The sequence below is a fragment of the Brachionichthys hirsutus genome, unplaced genomic scaffold, assembly GCF_040956055.1.
Source record: "Brachionichthys hirsutus isolate HB-005 unplaced genomic scaffold, CSIRO-AGI_Bhir_v1 contig_930, whole genome shotgun sequence".
In the NCBI taxonomy this organism is placed as follows: Eukaryota; Metazoa; Chordata; class Actinopteri; order Lophiiformes; family Brachionichthyidae; genus Brachionichthys; species Brachionichthys hirsutus.
In genome coordinates this window covers 8,931-32,194 of record NW_027180395.1, presented here as the reverse complement: position 1 = coordinate 32,194, position 23,264 = coordinate 8,931, and the positions used below count along the sequence as shown (strand labels likewise).

Here is a 23,264-nt window from a genome sequence, read left to right as displayed (position 1 = left end):
GAGATGTTTCGACGCTGTCTTCAGGCCTCATCTTGACTTTTTTCAAAAGGGTAACCTGAACGGAATGATCCCACATGACCACGTACTTGGTAGACTGTTGCCAAAAAACTGCATTTTTCTCCACTCTGCCATTGTCAGTGGATGAATGAAGCTCCACAGCTCAAGTCATTTGAAGCGAGGGTGGTTGACTGAACTTGTTGCATCATGAGGTGTCCAGGTGGTTGAATTCATCACATGTGAATGTTTTTGTGTCACCGATGGGGCGGTACACTTTTTGGCAGAAGGGGAATTAGCTCAAGTGGTGGACCACTTGCTTTGCATGCGAGAGGTAGTGGGGTCAATGCCCGCATTCTCCAGAGGTGCTTCGACGTGGTCTTAAGACCTCATCGTAACTTTTTTGAAAAGGGTAACCTGAACGGAATGATCCCACATGACCATGGACTCGGGAGACTTTTGCCAAAAAACTGCTGTTTTCGCCACTCTGCCATTGTCAGTGGATGAATGAAGCTCCACAGCTCAAGGCATTTGAAGCGAGGGTGGTTGACTGAACTTGTTGCATCATGAGGTGTCCAGGTGGTTGAATTCATCACATGTGAATGTTTTTTTGTCACCGATGGGGCGGTACGCTTTTTGGCAGAAGGGGAATTGGCTCAAGTGGTGGGCCACTTGCTTTGCATGCGAGAGGTAGTGGGATCAATGCCCGCATTCTCCAGAGGTGCTTCGACGTGGTCTTAAGACCTCATCGTAACTTTTTTGAAAAGGGTAACCTGAACGGAATGATCCCACATGACCACGGACTCGGGAGACTTTTGCCAAAAAACTGCTGTTTTCGCCACTCTGCCATTGTCAGTGGATGAATGAAGCTCCACAGCTCAAGGCATTTGAAGCGAGGCTGCGTCACAGAACTTCTTGCATCATGAGGTGTCCAGGTGGATGGATTCATCCCATGTGAATGTTTTTGTGTCACCGATGGGGCGGTACGCACTTCGGCGAAAGGGGAATTAGTTCAAGTGGTAGAGCGCTTGCTTCGCATGAGAGAGGTAGTGGGATCGATGCCCACATTCTCCAGAGATGCTTCGATGCTGTCTTCGGGCCTCGTCGTGACTTTTTTGTAAAGGGTAACCTGAACGGAATGATCCCACATGACCACGTACTTGGGAGACTTTTGCCAAAAAACTGCTGTTTTCGCCACTCTGCCATTGTCAGTGGACGAATGAAGATCCACAGCTCAAGGCATTTGAAGCGAGGGTGGTTGACTGAACTTGTTGCATCATGAGGTGTCCAGGTGGATGGATTCATCACATGTGAATGTTTTTGTTTCACGATGGGGCGGTATGCACTTCAGCGAAAGGGGAGTTAGCTCAAGTGGTAGAGCTCTTGCTTTGCGTGCGAGAGGCAGTGGGATCGATGCCCACATTCTCCAGAGATGTTTCGATGCTGTCTTCAGGCCTCATCTTGACTTTTTTGAAAAGGGTAACCTGACCGGAATGATCCCACATGACCACGTACTTGGGAGACTGTTGCCAAAAAACTGCATTTTTCTCCACTCTGCCATTGTCAGTGGATGAATGAAGCTCCACAGCTCAAGGCATTTGAAGCGAGGGTGGTTGACTGAACTTGTTGCATCATGAGGTGTCCAGGTGGTTGAATTCATCACATGTGAATGTTTTTGTGTCACCGATGGGGCGGCATGCTGCCCGGCAAAAGGGGAATTAGCTCACGTGGTAGAGCGCTTGCTTAGCATGCGAGAGGTAGTGGGATCGATGCCCACATTCTCCAGAGGTGTCTCGATGCCGTCTTCAGGCCTCATCTTGACTTTTTTGAAAAGGGGAACCTGAACGGAATAATCCCACATGACCACGTACTTGGGAGACTGTTGCCAAAAAACTGCTGTTTGCTCCACTCTGCCATTGTCAGTGGATGAATGAAGCTCCACAGCTCAAGGCATTTGAAGCGAGGGTGGTTGACTGAACTTGTTGCATCATGAGGTGTCCAGGTGGTTGAATTCATCACATGTGAATGTTTTTGTGTCACCGATGGGGCGGTATGCTTCACAACCAAGGGGAATTAGCTCAAGTGGTAGAGCGCTTGCTTAGCATGCGAGAGGCAGTGGGATCGATGCCCACATTCTCCAGAGATGTTTCGATGCCGTCTTCAGACCGAATCGTGGCTTTTTTGAACAGGCTGACCTGACCGGAATGATCCCTCGTGACAAAGTACTTGGGAGACTGTTGCCAAAAAACTGCATTTTTCTCCACTCTGCTATTGTCAGTGGATGAATGAAGCTCCACAGCTCAAGGCATTTGAAGCGAGGGTGCTTTACTGAACTTGTTGCATCATGAGGTGTCCAGGTGGTTGAATTCATCACATGTGAATGTTTTTGTGTCACCGATGGGGCGGTATGCTTCACAACCAAGGGGAATTAGCTCAAGTGGTAGAGCGCTTGCTTAGCATGCGAGAGGCAGTGGGATCGATGCCCACATTCTCCAGAGATGTTTTGATGCCGTCTTCAGACCGAATCGTGGCTTTTTTGAACAGGCTGACCTGACCGGAATGATCCCTCGTGACAAAGTACTTGGGAGACTGTTGCCAAAAAACTGCATTTTTCTCCACTCTGCTATTGTCAGTGGATGAATGAAGCTCCACAGCTCAAGGCATTTGAAGCGAGGGTGGTTGACTGAACTTGTTGCATCATGAAGTGTCCAGGTGGTTGAATTCATCACATGTGAATGTTTTTGTGTCACCGATGGGGCGGTACGCTTTTTGGCAGAAGGGGAATTGGCTCAAGTGGTGGGCCACTTGCTTTGCATGCGAGAGGTAGTGGGATCAATGCCCGCATTCTCCAAAGGTGCTTCGACGTGGTCTTAAGACCTCATCGTAACTTTTTTGAAAAGGGTAACCTGAACGGAATGATCCCACATGACCACGGACTCGGGAGACTTTTGCCAAAAAACTGCTGTTTTCGCCACTCTGCCATTGTCAGTGGATGAATGAAGCTCCACAGCTCAAGGCATTTGAAGCGAGGCTGCGTCACAGAACTTCTTGCATCATGAGGTGTCCAGGTGGATGGATTCATCACATGTGAATGTTTTTGTGTCACCGATGGGGCGGTACGCACTTCAGCGAAAGGGGAATTAGTTCAAGTGGTAGAGCGCTTGCTTCGCACGCAAGAGGTAGTCGGATCGATGCCCACATTCTCCAGAGATGCTTCGATGCTGTCTTCGGGCTTCGTCGTGACTTTTTTGAAAAGGGTAACCTGAACGGAATGATCCCACATGACCACGTACTTGGGAGACTGTGGCCAAAAAACTGCTGTTTGCTCCACTCTGCATTGTCAGTGGACGAATGAAGCTCCACAGCTCAAGGCATTTGAAGCGAGGGTGCTTCACTGAAATTGGTCCTGCACTGGGTGCTTCACTGAACCATCCACCTGGAATCCATCCAGGTGGATGGATTCAACACATGTGAATGTTTTTGTGTCACCGATGTGGCGGTATGCATTCCAGCAAAAGGGGAATTAGCTCAAGTGGTAGAGCGCTTGCTTAGCATGCGAGAGGTAGTGGGATCGATGCCCACATCCTCCAGAGATGTTTCGATGCCGTCTTCAGACCGAGTCATGACTTTTTTGAACAGGCTGACCTGACCGGAATGATCCCTCGTGACAAAGTACTTGGGAGACTGTTGCCGAAAAACTGCATTTTTCTCCACTCTGCCATTGTCAGTGGATGAATGAAGCTCCACCGCTCAAGGCATTTGAAGCGAGGGTGGTTGACTGAACTTGTTGCATCATGAGGTGTCCAGGTGGATGGATTCATCACATGTGAATGTTTTTGTGTCACGATGGGGTGGTAAGCAATTCAGCAAGAGGGGAATTAGCTCAAGTGGTAAAGCGCTTGCTTCGCATGCAAGAGGTAGTGGGATCGATGCCCACATTCTCCAGAGATGCTTCGATACTGTCTTCGGTCCTCGTTGTGACTTCTTTGAGAAGGGTAACCTGAACGGAATGATCCCACGTGACCACGGACTCGGGAGACTTTTGCCAAAAAACTGCTGTTTTCGCCACTCTGCCATTGTCAGTGGATGAATGAAGCTCCACAGCTCAAGGCATTTGAAGCGAGACTGCGTCACAGAACTTCTTGCATCATGAGGTGTCCAGGTGGATGGACACCTGGACACCTCTAACACCTTTCAGGGGGACAGAAACGGAGATAGTCATCACGACTCTCTCCGAGTCAAACCCCCCCTCCTTTTTTTTTTGTCCACCTATGTTGCACGTATTAATTGCTTTAGTAATTTATTGTAATTTATGTAAGTTATTTATTGTCATCTCGCATCAGTGGTGTAATTTATTTTAGATTAATTGTTAGTTTGCACTGGCGGTGTAATAACATTTTATTTTTGTCTTTCTAATGTTACGTTGCATCAATTGCGTAATTTAATATTGGATTTATTTTTATTTGTATTGTTATTTGTATTGTTTTTTGTGGATGATTTATGTACGAAGGACTTTCAACGGAAACAAGCCCGCAAGGGCTTTTTTGAAATGCTCCTCTTAGACAGGATGTTTGACGTTATTTGTACTGTAATACATGCTACTGTTTGACTGTACTTGTACTGTAATACATGCTACTGTTTGACTGTACTTGTACTGTAATACATGCTACTGTGTGACTGTACTTGTACTGTAATACATGCTACTGTGTGACTGTACTTGTACTCTAACATTCTATCTAATAAATATATTCATCATCATCATTCATCACATGTGAATGTTTTTGTGTCACCGATGGGGCGGTACACATTTTGGCAAAAGGGGAATTAGCTGAAGTGGTAGAGCACTTGCTTCGCATGCAAGAGGTAGTCGGATCGATGCCCACATTCTCCAGAGATGCTTCGATGCTGTCTTCGGGCTTCGTCGTGACTTTTTTGAAAAGGGTAACCTGAACGGAATGATCCCACATGACCACGTACTTGGGAGACTGTGGCCAAAAAACTGCTGTTTGCTCCACTCTGCCATTGTCAGTGGATGAATGAAGCTCCACAGCTCAAGGCATTTGAAGGGAGGGTGGTTGACTGAACTTGTTGCATCATGAGGTGTCCAGGTGGTTGAATTCATCACATGTGAATGTTTTTGTGTCACCGATGGGGCAGTATGCTTCCTGACCAAAGGGGAATTAGCTCAAGTGGTAGAGCGCTCGCTTAGCATGCGAGAGGTAGTGGGATCGATGCCCACATTCTCCAGAGACGTTTCGATGCCGTCTTCAGACCGGATCGTGGCTTTTTTGAACAGGCTGACCTGACCGGAATGATCCCTCGTGACAAAGTACTTGGGAGACTGTTGCCAAAAAACTGCATTTTTCTCCACTCTGCCATTGTCAGTGGATGAATGAAGCTCCACAGCTCAAGGCATTTGAAGCGAGGGTGGTTGACTGAACTTGTTGCATCATGAGGTGTCCAGGTGGATGGATTCATCACATGTGAATGTTTTTGTGTCACGATGGGGCGGTATGCACTTTGGCAAAAGGGGAATTAGTTCAAGTGGTAGAGCGCGTGCTTTGCGTGCGAGAGGTAGTGGGATCGATGCCCACATTCTCCAGAGATGTTTCGATGCTGTCTTCGGGCCTCATCTTGACTTTTTTGAAAAGGGTAACCTGAACGGAATGATCCCACATGACCACGTACTTGGGAGACTGTTGCCAAAAAACTGCATTTTTCTCCACTCTGCCATTGTCAGTGGATGAATGAAGCTCCACAGCTCAAGGCATTTGAAGCGAGGGTGGTTGACTGAACTTGTTGCATCATGAGGTGACCAGGTGGATGGATTCATCACATGTGAATGTTTTTGTGTCACGATGGGGTGGTACGCAATTCGGCAAAAGGGGAGTTAGCCTAAGTGGTAAAGCGCTTGCTTCGCATGCCAGAGGTAGTGGGATCGATGCCCACATTCTCCAGAGATGCTTCGATGCTGTCTTCGGTCCTCGTTGTGACTTTTTTGAAAAGGGTAACCTGAACGGAATGATCCCACGTGACCACGGACTCGGGAGACTTTTGCCAAAAAACTGCTGTTTTCGCCACTCTGCCATTGTCAGTGGATGAATGAAGCTCCACAGCTCAAGGCATTTGAAGCGAGGGTGGTTGACTGAACTTGTTGCATCATGAGGTGTCCAGGTGGTTGAATTCATCACATGTGAATGTTTTTGTGTCACCGATGGGGCGGTACGCTTTTTAGCAGAAGGGGAATTAGCTCAAGTGGTGGACCACTTGCTTTGCATGCAAGAGGTAGTGGGATCGATGCCCACGTTCTCCGGAGACGTTTCGATGCCGTCTTCAGACCGGATCGTGGCTTTTTTGAACAGGCTGACCTGACCGGAATGATCCCTCGTGACAAAGTACTTGGGAGACTGTTGCCAAAAAACTGCATTTTTCTCCACTCTGCCATTGTCAGTGGAGGAACGAAGCTCCACAGCTCAAGGCATTTGAACCGAGGGTGCTTTACTGAACTTGTTGCATCATGAGGTGTCCAGGTGGATGGATTCATCACATGTGAATGTTTTTGTGTCACGATGGGGCGGTATGCACTTTGGCAAAAGGGGGATTAGTTCAAGTGGTAGAGCGCTTGCTTTGCATGCGAGAGGTAGTGGGATCGATGCCCGCATTCTCCAGAGATTTTTCGATGCTGTCTTCGGGCCTCATCTTGACTTTTTTGAAAAGGGTAACCTGAACGGAATGATCCCACATGACCACGTACTTGGGAGACTGTTGCCAAAAAACGGCATTTTTCTCCACTCTGCCATTGTCAGTGGATGAATGAAGCTCCACAGCTCAAGGCATTTGAAGCGAGAGTGGTTGACTGAACTTGTTGCATCATGAGGTGTCCAGGTGGATGGATTCATCACCTGTGAATGTTTTTGTGTCACGATGGGGCGGTATGCACCCCGGCAAAAGGGGAATTAGCTCAAGTGGTAGAGCGCTTGCTTAGCATGCGAGAGGTAGTGGGGTCAATGCCCACATTCTCCAGAGATGCTTCGATGCTGTCTTCAGGCCTCATCGTGACTTTTTTGAAAAGGGTAACCTGAACGGAATGATCCCACATGACCACGTACTTGGGAGACTATGGCCAAAAAACTGCTGTTTGCTCCACTCTGCCATTGTCAGTGGACGAATGAAGATCCACAGCTCAAGGCATTTGAAGCGAGGGTGCTTCACTGAAATTGGTCCTGCACTGGGTGCTTCACTGAACCATCCACCTGGAATCCATCCAGGTGGATGGATTCAACACATGTGAATGTTTTTGTGTCACCGATGTGGCGGTATGCATTCCAGCAAAAGGGGGATTAGCTCAAGTGGTAGAGCGCTTGCTTAGCATGCGAGAGGTGGTGGGATCGATGCCCGCATCCTCCAGAGTTGTTTCGATGCCGTCTTCAGACCGAGTCATGACTCTTTTGAACAGGCTGACCTGACCGGAATGATCCCTCGTGACAAAGCACTTGGGGGACTGTTGCCAAAAAACTGCATTTTTCTCCACTCTGCCATTGTCAGTGGATGAATGAAGCTCCACAGCTCAAGGCATTTGAAGCGAGAGTGGTTGACTGAACTTGTTGCATCATGAGGTGTCCAGGTGGATGGATTCATCACCTGTGAATGTTTTTGTGTCACGATGGGGCGGTATGCACCCCGGCAAAAGGGGAATTAGCTCAAGTGGTAGAGCGCTTGCTTAGCATGCGAGAGGTAGTGGGGTCAATGCCCACATTCTCCAGAGATGCTTCGATGCTGTCTTCAGGCCTCATCGTGACTTTTTTGAAAAGGGTAACCTGAACGGAATGATCCCACATGACCACGTACTTGGGAGACTATGGCCAAAAAACTGCTGTTTGCTCCACTCTGCCATTGTCAGTGGACGAATGAAGATCCACAGCTCAAGGCATTTGAAGCGAGGGTGCTTCACTGAAATTGGTCCTGCACTGGGTGCTTCACTGAACCATCCACCTGGAATCCATCCAGGTGGATGGATTCAACACATGTGAATGTTTTTGTGTCACCGATGTGGCGGTATGCGTTCCAGCAAAAGGGGGATTAGCTCAAGTGGTAGAGCGCTTGCTTAGCATGCGAGAGGTGGTGGGATCGATGCCCGCATCCTCCAGAGTTGTTTCGATGCCGTCTTCAGACCGAGTCATGACTCTTTTGAACAGGCTGACCTGACCGGAATGATCCCTCGTGACAAAGCACTTGGGGGACTGTTGCCAAAAAACTGCATTTTTCTCCACTCTGCCATTGTCAGTGGATGAATGAAGCTCCACCGCTCAAGGCATTTGAAGCGAGGGTGGTTGACTGAACTTGTTGCATCATGAGGTGTCCAGGTGGATGGATTCATCACATGTGAATGTTTTTGTGTCACGATGGGGTGGTACGCAATTCAGAAAAAGGGGAATTAGCTGAAGTGGTAGAGCGCTTGCTTCGCATGCCAGAGGTAGTGGGATCGATACTGTCTTCGGTCCTTGTTGTGACTTTTTTGAAATGGGTAACCTGAACGGAATGATCCCACGTGACCACGGACTCGGGAGACTTTTGCCAAAAAACTGCTGTTTTCGCCACTCTGCCATTGTCAGTGGATGAATGAAGCTCCACAGCTCAAGCCATTTGAAGCGAGGCTGCGTCACAGAACTTCTTGCATCATGAGGTGTCCAGGTCGATGGATTCATCACATGTGAATATTTTTGTGTCACCGATGGGGCGGTACACTTTTCGGCAAAAGGGGAATTAGCTGAAGTGGTAGAGCGCTTGCTTCGCATGCAGGAGGTGGTCGGATCGATGCCCACGTTCTCCACAGATGCTTCGATGCTGTCTTCGGGCCTCGTCGTGACTTTTTTGAAAAGGGTAACCTGAACGGAAGGATCCCACATGACCACGTACTTGGGAGACTGTGGCCAAAAAACTGCTGTTTGCTCCACTCTGCCATTGTCAGTGGATGAATGAAGCTCCACAGCTCAAGGCATTTGAAGGGAGGATGGTTGACTGAACTTGTTGCATCATGAGGTGTCCAGGTGGTTGAATTCATCACATGTGAATGTTTTTGTGTCACCGATGGGGCAGTACGCTTACTGACCAAAGGGGAATTAGCTCAAGTGGTAGAGCGCTCGCTTAGCATGCGAGAGGTAGTGGGATCGATGCCCACATTCTCCAGAGACGTTTCGATGCCGTCTTCAGACCGGATTGTGGCTTTTTTGAACAGGCTGACCTGACCGGAATGATCCCTCGTGACAAAGTACTTGGGAGACTGTTGCCAAAAAACTGCATTTTTCTCCACTCTGCCATTGTCAGTGGATGAATGAAGCTCCACAGCTCAAGGCATTTGAAGCGAGGGTGGTTGACTGAACTTGTTGCATCATGAGGTGTCCAGGTGGTTGAATTCATCACATGTGAATGTTTTTGTGTCACCGATGGGGCGGTACGCTTTTTGGCAGAAGGGGAATTAGCTCAGGTGGTGGACCACTTGCTTTGCATACGAGAGGTAGTGGGATCGATGCCCACATTCTCCAGAGATGCTTCGATGCTGTCTGCAGGCCTCGTCGTGACTTTTTTGTAAAGGGTAACCTGAACGGAATGATCCCACATGACCGCGGACTTGGGAGACTTTTGCCAAAAAACTGCTGTTTTCGCCACTCTGCCATTGTCAGTGGATGAATGAAGCTCCACAGCTCAAGGCATTTGAAGCGAGGGTGCTTCACTGAAATTGGTCCTGCACTGGGTGCTTCTCTGAACCATCCACCTGGAATCCATCCAGGTGGATGGATTCAACACATGTGAATGTTTTTGTGTCACCGATGTGGCGGTATGCATTCAAGCAAGAGGGGAATTAGCTCAAGTGGTAGAGCGCTTGCTTAGCATGCGAGAGGTAGTGGGATCGATGCCCACATTCTCCAGAGGTGTCTCGATGCCGTCTTCAGACCGAGTCATGACTTTTTTGAACAGGCTGACCTGACCGGAATGATCCCTCGTGACAAAGTACTTGGGAGACTGTTGCCAAAAAATGCATTTTTCTCCACTCTGCCGTTGTCAGTGGATGAATGAAGCTCCACCGCTCAAGGCATTTGAAGCGAGGGTGGTTGACTGAACTTGTTGCATCATGAGGTGTCCAGGTGGATGGATTCATCACATGTGAATGTTTTTGTGTCACAACGGGGTGGTACGCATTTCAGAGAAAGGGGAATTAGCTCAAGTGGTAGAGCGCTTGCTTCGCATGCAAGAGGTAGTGGGATCGATGCCCACATTCTCCAGAGATGCTTCGATGCTGTCTTCGGGCCTTGTCGTGACTTTTTTGAAAAGGGTAACCTGAACGGAATGATCCCACATGACCACGTACTTGGGAGACTGTGGCCAAAAAACTGCTGTTTTCGCCACTCTGCCATTGTCAGTGGATGAATGAAGCTCCACAGCTCAAGGCATTTGAAGCGAGGCTGCGTCACAGAACTTCTTGCATCATGAGGTGTCCAGGTGGATGGATTCATCACATGTGAATGTTTTTGTGTCACCGATGGGGCGGTACGCTCTTTGGCAGAAGGGGAATTAGCTCAAGTGGTGGGCCGCTTGCTTTGCATGCGAGAGGTAGCGGGATCAATGCCCGCATTCTCCAGAGGTGCTTCAATGTGGTCTTAAGACCTCATTGTAACTTTTTTGAAAAGGGTAACCTGAACGGAATGATCCCACATGACCACGGACTCGGGAGACTTTTGCCAAAAAACTGCTGTTTTCGCCACTCTGCCATTGTCAGTGGATGAACGAAGCTCCACAGCTCAAGGCATTTGAACCGAGGGTGCTTTACTGAACTTGTTGCATCATGAGGTGTCCAGGTGGATGGATTCATCACATGTGAATGTTTTTGTGTCACGATGGGGCGGTATGCACGTTGGCAAAAGGGGGATTAGTTCAAGTGGTAGAGCGCTTGCTTTGCATGCGAGAGGTAGTGGGATCGATGCCCGCATTCTCCAGAGATTTTTCGATGCTGTCTTCGGGCCTCATCTTGACTTTTTTGAAAAGGGTAACCTGAACGGAATGATCCCACATGACCACGTACTTGGGAGACTGTTGCCAAAAAACGGCATTTTTCTCCACTCTGCCATTGTCAGTGGATGAATGAAGCTCCACAGCTCAAGGCATTTGAAGCGAGAGTGGTTGACTGAACTTGTTGCATCATGAGGTGTCCAGGTGGATGGATTCATCACCTGTGAATGTTTTTGTGTCACGATGGGGCGGTATGCACCCCGGCAAAAGGGGAATTAGCTCAAGTGGTAGAGCGCTTGCTTAGCATGCGAGAGGTAGTGGGGTCAATGCCCACATTCTCCAGAGATGCTTCGATGCTGTCTTCAGGCCTCATCGTGACTTTTTTGAAAAGGGTAACCTGAACGGAATGATCCCACATGACCACGTACTTGGGAGACTATGGCCAAAAAACTGCTGTTTGCTCCACTCTGCCATTGTCAGTGGACGAATGAAGATCCACAGCTCAAGGCATTTGAAGCGAGGGTGCTTCACTGAAATTGGTCCTGCACTGGGTGCTTCACTGAACCATCCACCTGGAATCCATCCAGGTGGATGGATTCAACACATGTGAATGTTTTTGTGTCACCGATGTGGCGGTATGCATTCCAGCAAAAGGGGGATTAGCTCAAGTGGTAGAGCGCTTGCTTAGCATGCGAGAGGTGGTGGGATCGATGCCCGCATCCTCCAGAGATGTTTCGATGCCGTCTTCAGACCGAGTCATGACTCTTTTGAACAGGCTGACCTGACCGGAATGATCCCTTGTGACAAAGTACTTGGGAGACTGTTGCCAAAAAACTGCATTTTTCTCCACTCTGCCATTGTCAGTGGATGAATGAAGCTCCACCGCTCAAGGCATTTGAAGCGAGGGTGGTTGACTGAACTTGTTGCATCATGAGGTGTCCAGGTGGATGGATTCATCACATGTGAATGTTTTTGTGTCACGATGGGGTGGTACGCAATTCAGAAAAAGGGGAATTAGCTGAAGTGGTAGAGCGCTTGCTTCGCATGCAAGAGGTAGTGGGATCGATGCCCACATTCTCCAGAGATGCTTCGATGCTGTCTTCGGGCCTTGTCGTGACTTTTTTGAAAAGGGTAACCTGAACGGAATGATCCCACATGACCACGTACTTGGGAGACTGTGGCCAAAAAACTGCTGTTTTCGCCACTCTGCCATTGTCAGTGGATGAATGAAGCTCCACAGCTCAAGGCATTTGAAAAGAGGCTGCGTCACAGAACTTCTTGCATCATGAGGTGTCCAGGTGGATGGATTCATCACATGTGAATGTTTTTGTGTCACCGATGGGGCGGTACGCTCTTTGGCAGAAGGGGAATTAGCTCAAGTGGTGGGCCGCTTGCTTTGCATGCGAGAGGTAGTGGGATCAATGCCCGCATTCTCCAGAGGTGCTTCAACGTGGTCTTAAGACCTCATTGTAACTTTTTTGAAAAGGGTAACCTGAACGGAATGATCCCACATGACCACGGACTCGGGAGACTTTTGCCAAAAAACTGCTGTTTTCGCCACTCTGCCATTGTCAGTGGATGAATGAAGCTCCACAGCTCAAGGCATTTGAAGCAAGGCTGCGTCACAGAACTTCTTGCATCATGAGGTGTCCAGGTGGATGGATTCATCACATGTGGATGTTTTTGTGTCACCGATGGGGCGGTACTCACTTCAGCAAATGGGGAATTAGCTCAAGTGGTAGAGCGCTTGCTTCGCATGCGAGAGGTAGTGGGCTCGATGCCCACATTCTCCAGAGATGCTTCGATGCTGTCTTCGGGCCTCGTCGTGACTTTTTTGTAAAGGGTAACCTGAACGGAATGATCCCACATGTCCACGGACTTGGGAGACTTTTGCCAAAAAACTGCTGTTTTCGCCACTCTGCCATTGTCAGTGGATGAATGAAGCTCCACAACTCAAGGCATTTGAAGCGATGGTGGTTGACTGAACTTGTTGCATCATGAGGTGTCCAGGTGGATGGATTCATCACGTGAATGTTTTTGTGTCACGATGGGGCGGTATGCACTTCAGCAAAAGGGGAATTAGCTCAAGTGGTAGAGCGCTTGCTTTGCATGAGAGAGGTAGTGGGATCGATGCCCACGTTCTCCAGAGATGTTTCGATGCTGTCTTCAGGCCTCATCTTGACTTTTTTGAAAAGGGTAACCTGACCGGAATGATCCCACATGACCACGTACTTGGGAGACTGTTGCCAAAAAACTGCATTTTTCTCCACTCTGCCATTGTCAGTGGATGAATGAAGCTCCACAGCTCAAGGCATTTGAAGCGAGGGTGGTTGACTGAACTTGTTGCATCATGAGGTGTCCAGGTGGTTGAATTCATCACATGTGAATGTTTTTGTGTCACCGATGGGGCGGTTTGCTTCCCGGCAAAAGGGGAATTAGCTCAAGTGGTGGAGCGCTTGCTTAGCATGCGAGAGGTAGTGGGATCGATGCCCACATTCTCCAGAGGTGTCTCGATGCCGTCTTCAGGCCTCATCTTGACTTTTTTGAAAAGGGTAACCTGAACGGAATGATCCCACATGACCACGGACTCGGGAGACTTTTGCCAAAAAACTGCTGTTTTTGCCACTCTGCCATTGTCAGTGGATGAATGAAGCTCCACAGCTCAAGGCATTTGAAGCGAGGGTGGTTGACTGAACTTGTTGCATCATGAGGTGTCCAGGTGGTTGAATTCATCACATGTGAATGTTTTTGTGTCACCGATGGGGCGGTACGCTCTTTGGCGGAAGGGGAATTAGCTCAAGTGGTGGGCCACTTGCTTTGCATGCGAGAGGTAGTGGGATCAATGCCTGCATTCTCCAGAGGTGCTTCAACGTGGTCTTAAGACCTCATCGTAACTTTTTTGAAAAGGGTAACCTGAACGGAATGATCCCACATGACCACGGACTCGGGAGACTTTTGCCAAAAAACTGCTGTTTTCGCCACTCTGCCATTGTCAGTGGATGAATGAAGCTCCACAGCTCAAGGCATTTGAAGCAAGGCTGCGTCACAGAACTTCTTGCATCATGAGGTGTCCAGGTGGATGGATTCATCACATGTGAATGTTTTTGTGTCACCGATGGGGCGGTACTCACTTCAGCAAATGGGGAATTAGCTCAAGTGGTAGAGCGCTTGCTTTGCATGCGAGAGGTAGTGGGATCGATGCCCACATTCTCCAGAGATGCTTCGATGCTGTCTTCGGGCCTCGTCGTGACTTTTTTGTAAAGGGTAACCTGAACGGAATGATCCCACTTGACCACGGACTTGGGAGACTTTTGCCAAAAAACTGCTGTTTTCGCCACTCTGCCATTGTCAGTGGATGAATGAAGCTCCACAACTCAAGGCATTTGAAGCAATGGTGGTTGACTGAACTTGTTGCATCATGAGGTGTCCAGGTGGTTGAATTCATCACATGTGAATGTTTTTGTGTCACCGATGGGGCGGTACGCTTCCCAACCGAGGGGAATTAGCTCAAGTGGTAGAGCGCTTGCTTAGCATGCGAGAGGCGGTGGGATCGGTGCCCACATTCTCCAGAGATGTTTCGATGCCGTCTTCAGACCGAATTGTGGCTTTTTTGAACAGGCTGACCTGACCGGAATGATCCCTCGTGACAAAGTACTTGGGAGACTGTTGCCAAAAAACTGCATTTTTCTCCACTCTGCTATTGTCAGTGGATGAATGAAGCTCCACAGCTCAAGGCATTTGAAGCGAGGGTGCTTTACTGAACTTGTTGCATCATGAGGTGTCCAGGTGGATGGATTCATCACATGTGAATGTTTTTGTGTCACCGATGGGGCGGTATGCTTCCCAACCAAGGGGAATTAGCTCAAGTGGTAGAGCGCTTGCTTAGCATGCGAGAGGCAGTGGGATCGATGCCCACATTCTCCAGAGGTGTTTCGATGCCGTCTTCAGACCGAATCGCGGCTTTTTTGAACAGGCTGACCTGACCGGAATGATCCCTCGTGACAAAGTACTTGGGAGACTGTTGCCAAAAAACTACATTTTTCTCCACTCTGCTATTGTCAGTGGATGAATGAAGCTCCACAGCTCAAGGCATTTGAAGCGATGGTGCTTGACTGAACTTGTTGCATCATGAGGTGTCCAGGTGGATGGATTCATGACATGTGAATGTTTTTGTGTCACGATGGGGCGGCGTTCACCTCAGTAAAAGGGGAATTAGCTCAGGTGGTAGAGCGCTTGCTTCGCATGCAAGAGGTAGTCGGATTGATGCCCACATTCTCCAGAGATGCTTCGATGCTGTCTTCGGGCCTCGTCGTGACTTTTTTGAAAAGGGTAACCTGAACTGAATGATCCCACATGACCACGTACTTGGGAGACTGTGGCCAGAAAACTGCTGTTTGCTCCACTCTGCCATTGTCAGTGGATGAATGAAGCTCCACAGCTCAAGGCATTTGAAGGGAGGATGGTTGACTGAACTTGTTGCATCATGAGGTGTCCAGGTGGTTGAATTCATCACATGTGAATGTTTTTGTGTCACCGATGGGGCAGTATGCTTCCTGACCAAAGGGGAATTAGCTCAAGTGGTAGAGCGCTCGCTTAGCATGCGAGAGGTAGTGGGATCGATGCCCACGTTCTCCGGAGACGTTTCGATGCCGTCTTCAGACCGAATCGTGGCTTTTTTGAACAGGCTGACCTGACCGGAATGATCCCTCGTGACAAAGTACTTGGGAGACTGTTGCCAAAAAACTGCATTTTTCTCCACTCTGCCATTGTCAGTGGATGAACGAAGCTCCACAGCTCAAGGCATTTGAACCGAGGGTGCTTTACTGAACTTGTTGCATCATGAGGTGTCCAGGTGGATGGATTCATCACATGTGAATGTTTTTGTGTCACGATGGGGCGGTATGCGCTTTTGCAAAAGGGGGATTAGTTCAAGTGGTAGAGCGCTTGCTTTGCATGCGAGAGGTAGTGGGATCGATGCCCGCATTCTCCAGAGATTTTTCGATGCTGTCTTCGGGCCTCATCTTGACTTTTTTGAAAAGGGTAACCTGAACGGAATGATCCCACATGACCACGTACTTGGGAGACTGTTGCCAAAAAACGGCATTTTTCTCCACTCTGCCATAGTCAGTGGATGAATGAAGCTCCACAGCTCAAGGCATTTGAAGCGAGAGTGGTTGACTGAACTTGTTGCATCATGAGGTGTCCAGGTGGATGGATTCATCACCTGTGAATGTTTTTGTGTCACGATGGGGCGGTATGCACCCCGGCAAAAGGGGAATTAGCTCAAGTGGTAGAGCGCTTGCTTAGCATGCGAGAGGTAGTGGGGTCAATGCCCACATTCTCCAGAGATGCTTCGATGCTGTCTTCAGGCCTCATCGTGACTTTTTTGAAAAGGGTAACCTGAACGGAATGATCCCACATGACCACGTACTTGGGAGACTATGGCCAAAAAACTGCTGTTTGCTCCACTCTGCCATTGTCAGTGGACGAATGAAGATCCACAGCTCAAGGCATTTGAAGCGAGGGTGCTTCACTGAAATTGGTCCTGCACTGGGTGCTTCACTGAACCATCCACCTGGAATCCATCCAGGTGGATGGATTCAACACATGTGAATGTTTTTGTGTCACCGATGTGGCGGTATGCATTCCAGCAAAAGGGGGATTAGCTCAAGTGGTAGAGCGCTTGCTTAGCATGCGAGAGGTGGTGGGATCGATGCCCGCATCCTCCAGAGATGTTTCGATGCCGTCTTCAGACCGAGTCATGACTCTTTTGAACAGGCTGACCTGACCGGAATGATCCCTCGTGACAAAGTACTTGGGAGACTGTTGCCAAAAAACTGCATTTTTCTCCGCTCTGCCATTGTCAGTGGATGAATGAAGCTCCACCGCTCAAGGCATTTGAAGCGAGGGTGGTTGACTGAACTTGTTGCATCATGAGGTGTCCAGGTGGATGGATTCATCACATGTGAATGTTTTTGTGTCACGATGGGGTGGTACGCAATTCAGAAAAAGGGGAATTAGCTGAAGTGGTAGAGCGCTTGCTTCGCATGCCAGAGGTAGTGGGATCGATACTGTCTTCGGTCCTTGTTGTGACTTTTTTGAAATGGGTAACCTGAACGGAATGATCCCACGTGACCACGGACTCGGGAGACTTTTGCCAAAAAACTGCTGTTTTCGCCACTCTGCCATTGTCAGTAGATGAATGAAGCTCCACAGCTCAAGGCATTTGAAGCAAGGGCGGTTGACTGAACTTGTTGCATCATGAGGTGTCCAGGTGGATGGATTCATCACATGTGAATGTTTTTGTGCCACGATGGGGCAGTATGCATTTCAGCAAAAGGGGAATTAGCTGAAGTGGTAGAGCGCTTGCTTCGCATGCCAGAGGTAGTGGGATCGATACTGTCTTCGGTCCTTGTTGTGACTTTTTTGAAATGGGTAACCTGAACGGAATGATCCCACGTGACCACGGACTCGGGAGACTTTTGCCAAAAAACTGCTGTTTTCGCCACTCTGCCATTGTCAGTGGATGAATGAAGCTCCACAGCTCAAGCCATTTGAAGCGAGGCTGCGTCACAGAACTTCTTGCATCATGAGGTGTCCAGGTGGATGGATTCATCACATGTGAATATTTTTGTGTCACCGATGGGGCGGTACACTTTTTGGCAAAAGGGGAATTAGCTGAAGTGGTAGAGCGCTTGCTTCGCATGCAGGAGGTGGTCGGATCGATGCCCACGTTCTCCACAGATGCTTCGATGCTGTCTTCGGGCCTCGTCGTGACTTTTTTGAAAAGGGTAACCTGAACGGAAGGATCCCACATGACCACGTACTTGGGAGACTGTGGCCAAAAAACTGCTGTTTGCTCCACTCTGCCATTGTCAGTGGATGAATGAAGCTCCACAGCTCAAGGCATTTGAAGGGAGGATGGTTGACTGAACTTGTTGCATCATGAGGTGTCCAGGTGGTTGAATTCATCACATGTGAATGTTTTTGTGTCACCGATGGGGCAGTACGCTTCCTGACCAAAGGGGAATTAGCTCAAGTGGTAGAGCGCTCGCTTAGCATGCGAGAGGTAGTGGGATCGATGCCCACATTCTCCAGAGACGTTTCGATGCCGTCTTCAGACCGGATTGTGGCTTTTTTGAACAGGCTGACCTGACCGGAATGATCCCTCGTGACAAAGTACTTGGGAGACTGGTGCCAAAAAACTGCATTTTTCTCCACTCTGCCATTGTCAGTGGATGAATGAAGCTCCACAGCTCAAGGCATTTGAAGCGAGGGTGGTTGACTGAACTTGTTGCATCATGAGGTGTCCAGGTGGTTGAATTCATCACATGTGAATGTTTTTGTGTCACCGATGGGGCGGTACGCTTTTTGGCAGAAGGGGAATTAGCTCAGGTGGTGGACCACTTGCTTTGCATACGAGAGGTAGTGGGATCGATGCCCACATTCTCCAGAGATGCTTCGATGCTGTCTGCAGGCCTCGTCGTGACTTTTTTGTAAAGGGTAACCTGAACGGAATGATCCCACATGACCGCGGACTTGGGAGACTTTTGCCAAAAAACTGCTGTTTTCGCCACTCTGCCATTGTCAGTGGATGAATGAAGCTCCACAGCTCAAGGCATTTGAAGCGAGGGTGCTTCACTGAAATTGGTCCTGCACTGGGTGCTTCTCTGAACCATCCACCTGGAATCCATCCAGGTGGATGGATTCAACACATGTGAATGTTTTTGTGTCACCGATGTGGCGGTATGCATTCAAGCAAGAGGGGAATTAGCTCAAGTGGTAGAGCGCTTGCTTAGCATGCGAGAGGTAGTGGGATCGATGCCCACATTCTCCAGAGGTGTCTCGATGCCGTCTTCAGACCGAGTCATGACTTTTTTGAACAGGCTGACCTGACCGGAATGATCCCTCGTGACAAAGTACTTGGGAGACTGTTGCCAAAAAATGCATTTTTCTCCACTCTGCCGTTGTCAGTGGATGAATGAAGCTCCACCGCTCAAGGCATTTGAAGCGAGGGTGGTTGACTGAACTTGTTGCATCATGAGGTGTCCAGGTGGATGGATTCATCACATGTGAATGTTTTTGTGTCACAACGGGGTGGTACGCATTTCAGAGAAAGGGGAATTAGCTCAAGTGGTAGAGCGCTTGCTTCGCATGCAAGAGGTAGTGGGATCGCATGCAAGAGGTAGTGGGATCGATGCCCACGTTCTCCAGAGATGCTTTGACGCTGTCTTCGGGCCTTGTCGTGACTTTTTTGAAAAGGGTAACCTGAACGGAATGATCCCACATGACCACGTACTTGGGAGACTGTGGCCAAAAAACTGCGGTTTGCTCCACTCTGCCATTGTCAGTGGATGAATGAAGTTCCACAGCTCAAGGCATTTGAAGCAAGGGTGCTCCACTGAAATTGGTCCTGCACTGGGTGCTCCACTGAACCATCCACCTGGAATCCATCCAGGTGAATGGATTGAACACGTGTGAATGTTTTTGTGTCAGCGATGGGGCGGTATGCACTTTGGCAAAAGGGGAATTAGCTCAAGTGGTAGAGTGCTTGCTTTGCATGCGAGAGGTAGTGGGATCGATGCCCACATTCTCCAGAGATGTTTCGATGCTGTCTTCAGGCCTCATCTTGACTTTTTTGAAAAGGGTAACCTGAACGGAATGATCCCACATGATCACGTACTTGGGAGACTGTTGCCAAAAAACTGCATTTTTCTCCACTCTGCCATTGTCAGTGGATGAATGAAGCTCCACAGCTCAAGGCATTTGAAGCGAGGGTGGTTGACTGAACTTGTTGCATCATGAGGTGTCCAGGTGGTTGAATTCATCACATGTGAATGTTTTTGTGTCAATCTACTCCTCAATCTGGGGCCCATGACCCACCTTCTTCCTGGACATTTTGCTAGCCTAAAATGGCTCAGGGTAGAAGACAGGGTTAAACAACTCAAAATGGGATTGGCATTTAAAATAGTCAATGCAGCTCTGCCCTCAGTCCCCTCAATCCCTGCATACCTGACGGAACACCTCCACAGATTTAGTGACACCCACAGCCACAACACTAGAGGGAGCTCAAACAACAACCTGATTACCCCCTCCTATAGGACAAACATGGGTAAATCATCTTTCTACAATACGGCCACCCAAGGGTGGAACGGATTGACTCCCGCCCTCAAAACATGCACCTCTTTGGCCTCCTTCAAAAAGGCCCTAAAAATACACCTTTCAGGGGGACAGAAACGGAGATAGTCATCACGACTCTCTCCGGGTCCAACCCCCCCTCCTTTTTTTTTTTTTTTTTTTTTTTTTGTCCACCTATGTTGCACGTATTAATTGCTTTAGTAATTTATTGTAATTTATGTAAGTTATTTATTGTCATCTCGCATCAGTGGTGTAATTTATTTTAGATTAATTGTTAGTTTGCACTGGCGGTGTAATAACATTTTATTTTTGTCTTTCTAATGTTACGTTGCATCAATTGCGTAATTTAATATTGGATTTATTTTTATTTGTATTGTTATTTATATTGTTTTTTGTGGATGATTTATGTACGAAGGACTTTCAACGGAAACAAGCCCGCAAGGGCTTTTTTGAAATGCTCCTCTTAGACAGGATGTTTGACGTTATTTGTACTGTAATACATGCTACTGTTTGACTGTACTTGTACTGTAATACATGCTACTGTGTGACTGTACTTGTACTGTAAATACATGCTACTGTGTGACTGTACTTGTACTCTAACATTCTATCGAATAAATATATTCATCATCATCATCACCGATGGGGCGGTGTGCTTCCCAACCAAAGGGGAATTGGCTCAAGTGGTAGAGCGCTTGCTTAGCATGTGAGAGGTAGTGGGGTCGATGCCCACATTCTCCAGAGATGTTTCGATGCCGTCTTCAGACCGAATCGTGGCTTTTTTGAACAGGCTGACCTGACCGGAATGATCCCTCGTGACAAAGTACTTGGGAGACTGTTGCCAAAAAACTGCATTTTTCTCCACTCTGCCATTGTCAGTGGATGAATGAAGCTCCACAGCTCAAGGCATTTGAAGCGAGGGTGCTTTACTGAACTTGTTGCATCATGAGGTGTCCAGGTGGATGGATTCATCACATGTGAATGTTTTTGTGTCACGATGGGGTGGTATGCATCTTAGCAAAAGGGGAATTAGCTCAAGTGGTAGAGCGCTTGCTTTGCATGAGAGAGGTAGTGGGATGGGTACCCATATTCTCCAGAGATGTTTCGATGCTGTCTTCAGGCCTCATCTTGACTTTTTTGAAAAGGGTAACCTGACCGGAATGATCCCACATGACCACGTACTTGGGAGACTGTTGCCAAAAAACTGCATTTTTCTCCACTCTGCCATTGTCAGTGGATGAATGAAGCTCCACAGCTCAAGGCATTTGAAGCGAGGGTGCTTTACTGAACTTGTTGCATCATGAGGTGTCCAGGTGGATGGATTCATCACATGTGAATGTTTTTGTGTCACGATGGGGTGGTATGCATTTCAGCAAAAGGGGAATTAGCTCAAGTGGTGGAGCGCTTGCTTAGCATGCGAGAGGTAGTGGGGTCGGTGCCCACATTCTCCAGAGATGTTTCGATGCTGTCTTCAGGCCTCATCTTGACTTTTTTGAAAAGGGTAACCTGAACGGAATGATCCCACATGATCACGTACTTGGGAGACTGTTGCCAAAAAACTGCATTTTTCTCCACTCTGCCATTGTCAGTGGATGAATGAAGCTCCACAGCTCAAGGCATTTGAAGTGAGGGTGGTTGACTGAACTTGTTGCATCATGAGGTGTCCAGGTGGATGGATTCATCACATGTGAATGTTTTTGTGTCACCAATGGGGCGGTACGCATCGCAGCGAAAGAGGAATTAGCTCAAGTGGTAGAGTGCTTGCTTTGCATGTGAGAGGTAGTGGGATCAATGCCCGCATTCTCCAGAGGTGTTTCGATGCCGTCTTCAGACCGGATCGTGGCTTTTTTGAACAGGCTGACCTGACCGGAATGATCCCTCGTGACAAAGTACTTGGGAGACTGTTGCCAAAAAACTGCATTTTTCTCCACTCTGCCATTGTCAGTGGATGAACGAAGCTCCACAGCTCAAGGCATTTGAACCGAGGGTGCTTTACTGAACTTGTTGCATCATGAGGTGTCCAGGTGGATGGATTCATCACATGTGAATGTTTTTGTGTCACGATGGGGCGGTATGCACTTTGGCAAAAGGGGGATTAGTTCAAGTAGTAGAGCGCTTGCTTCGCATGCGAGAGGTAGTGGGATCGATGCCCGCATTCTCCAGAGATTTTTCGATGCTGTCTTCGGGCCTCATCTTGACTTTTTTGAAAAGGGTAACCTGAACGGAATGATCCCACAAGACCACGTACTTGGGAGACTGTTGCCAAAAAACGGCATTTTTCTCCACTCTGCCATTGTCAGTGGATGAATGAAGCTCCACAGCTCAAGGCATTTGAAGCGAGAGTGGTTGACTGAACTTGTTGCATCATGAGGTGTCCAGGTGGATGGATTCATCACCTGTGAATGTTTTTGTGTCACGATGGGGCGGTATGCACCCCGGCAAAAGGGGAATTAGCTCAAGTGGTAGAGCGCTTGCTTAGCATGCGAGAGGTAGTGGGGTCAATGCCCACATTCTCCAGAGATGCTTCGATGCTGTCTTCAGGCCTCATCGTGACTTTTTTGAAAAGGGTAACCTGAACGGAATGATCCCACATGACCACGTACTTGGGAGACTATGGCCAAAAAACTGCTGTTTGCTCCACTCTGCCATTGTCAGTGGACGAATGAAGCTCCACAGCTCAAGGCATTTGAAGCGAGGGTGGTTGACTGAACTTGTTGCATCATGAGGTGTCCAGGTGGATGGATTCATCACATGTGAATGTTTTTGTGTCACCGATGGGGCGGTATGCATTTCAGCAAAAGGGGAATTAGCTCAAGTGGTGGAGCGCTTGCTTAGCATGCGAGAGGTAGTGGGGTCGGTGCCCACATTCTCCAGAGATGTTTCGATGCTGTCTTCAGGCCTCATCTTGACTTTTTTGAAAAGGGTAACCTGAACGGAATGATCCCACATGACCACGTACTTGGGAGACTGTTTCCAAAAACTGCATTTTTCTCCACTCTGCCATTGTCAGTGGATGAATGAAGCTCCACAGCTCAAGGCATTTGAAGCGAGGGTGGTTGACTGAACTTGTTGCATCATGAGGTGTCCAGGTGGATGGATTCATCACATGTGAATGTTTTTGTGTCACCGAT

General features: G+C 48.4%; 5 non-coding genes across 5 annotated transcripts; all 5 read left to right on the top strand.

Moving 5' to 3' along the window:
- The first annotated feature begins 3,866 nt into the window (after positions 1-3,866).
- trnaa-cgc (transfer RNA alanine (anticodon CGC)) lies at positions 3,867-3,939 on the top strand. The gene has a single exon. It is a non-coding gene; the product is annotated as a tRNA-Ala (tRNA).
- A 1,229-nt stretch (positions 3,940-5,168) lies between these two features.
- trnaa-agc (transfer RNA alanine (anticodon AGC)) lies at positions 5,169-5,241 on the top strand. The gene has a single exon. It is a non-coding gene; the product is annotated as a tRNA-Ala (tRNA).
- A 3,866-nt stretch (positions 5,242-9,107) lies between these two features.
- trnaa-agc (transfer RNA alanine (anticodon AGC)) lies at positions 9,108-9,180 on the top strand. Its single transcript has one exon. It is a non-coding gene; the product is annotated as a tRNA-Ala (tRNA).
- Positions 9,181-10,201: 1,021 nt separating this feature from the next.
- trnaa-cgc (transfer RNA alanine (anticodon CGC)) lies at positions 10,202-10,274 on the top strand. Its single transcript has one exon. It is a non-coding gene; the product is annotated as a tRNA-Ala (tRNA).
- A 7,748-nt stretch (positions 10,275-18,022) lies between these two features.
- trnaa-agc (transfer RNA alanine (anticodon AGC)) lies at positions 18,023-18,095 on the top strand. The gene has a single exon. It is a non-coding gene; the product is annotated as a tRNA-Ala (tRNA).
- Positions 18,096-23,264: the final 5,169 nt, after the last annotated feature.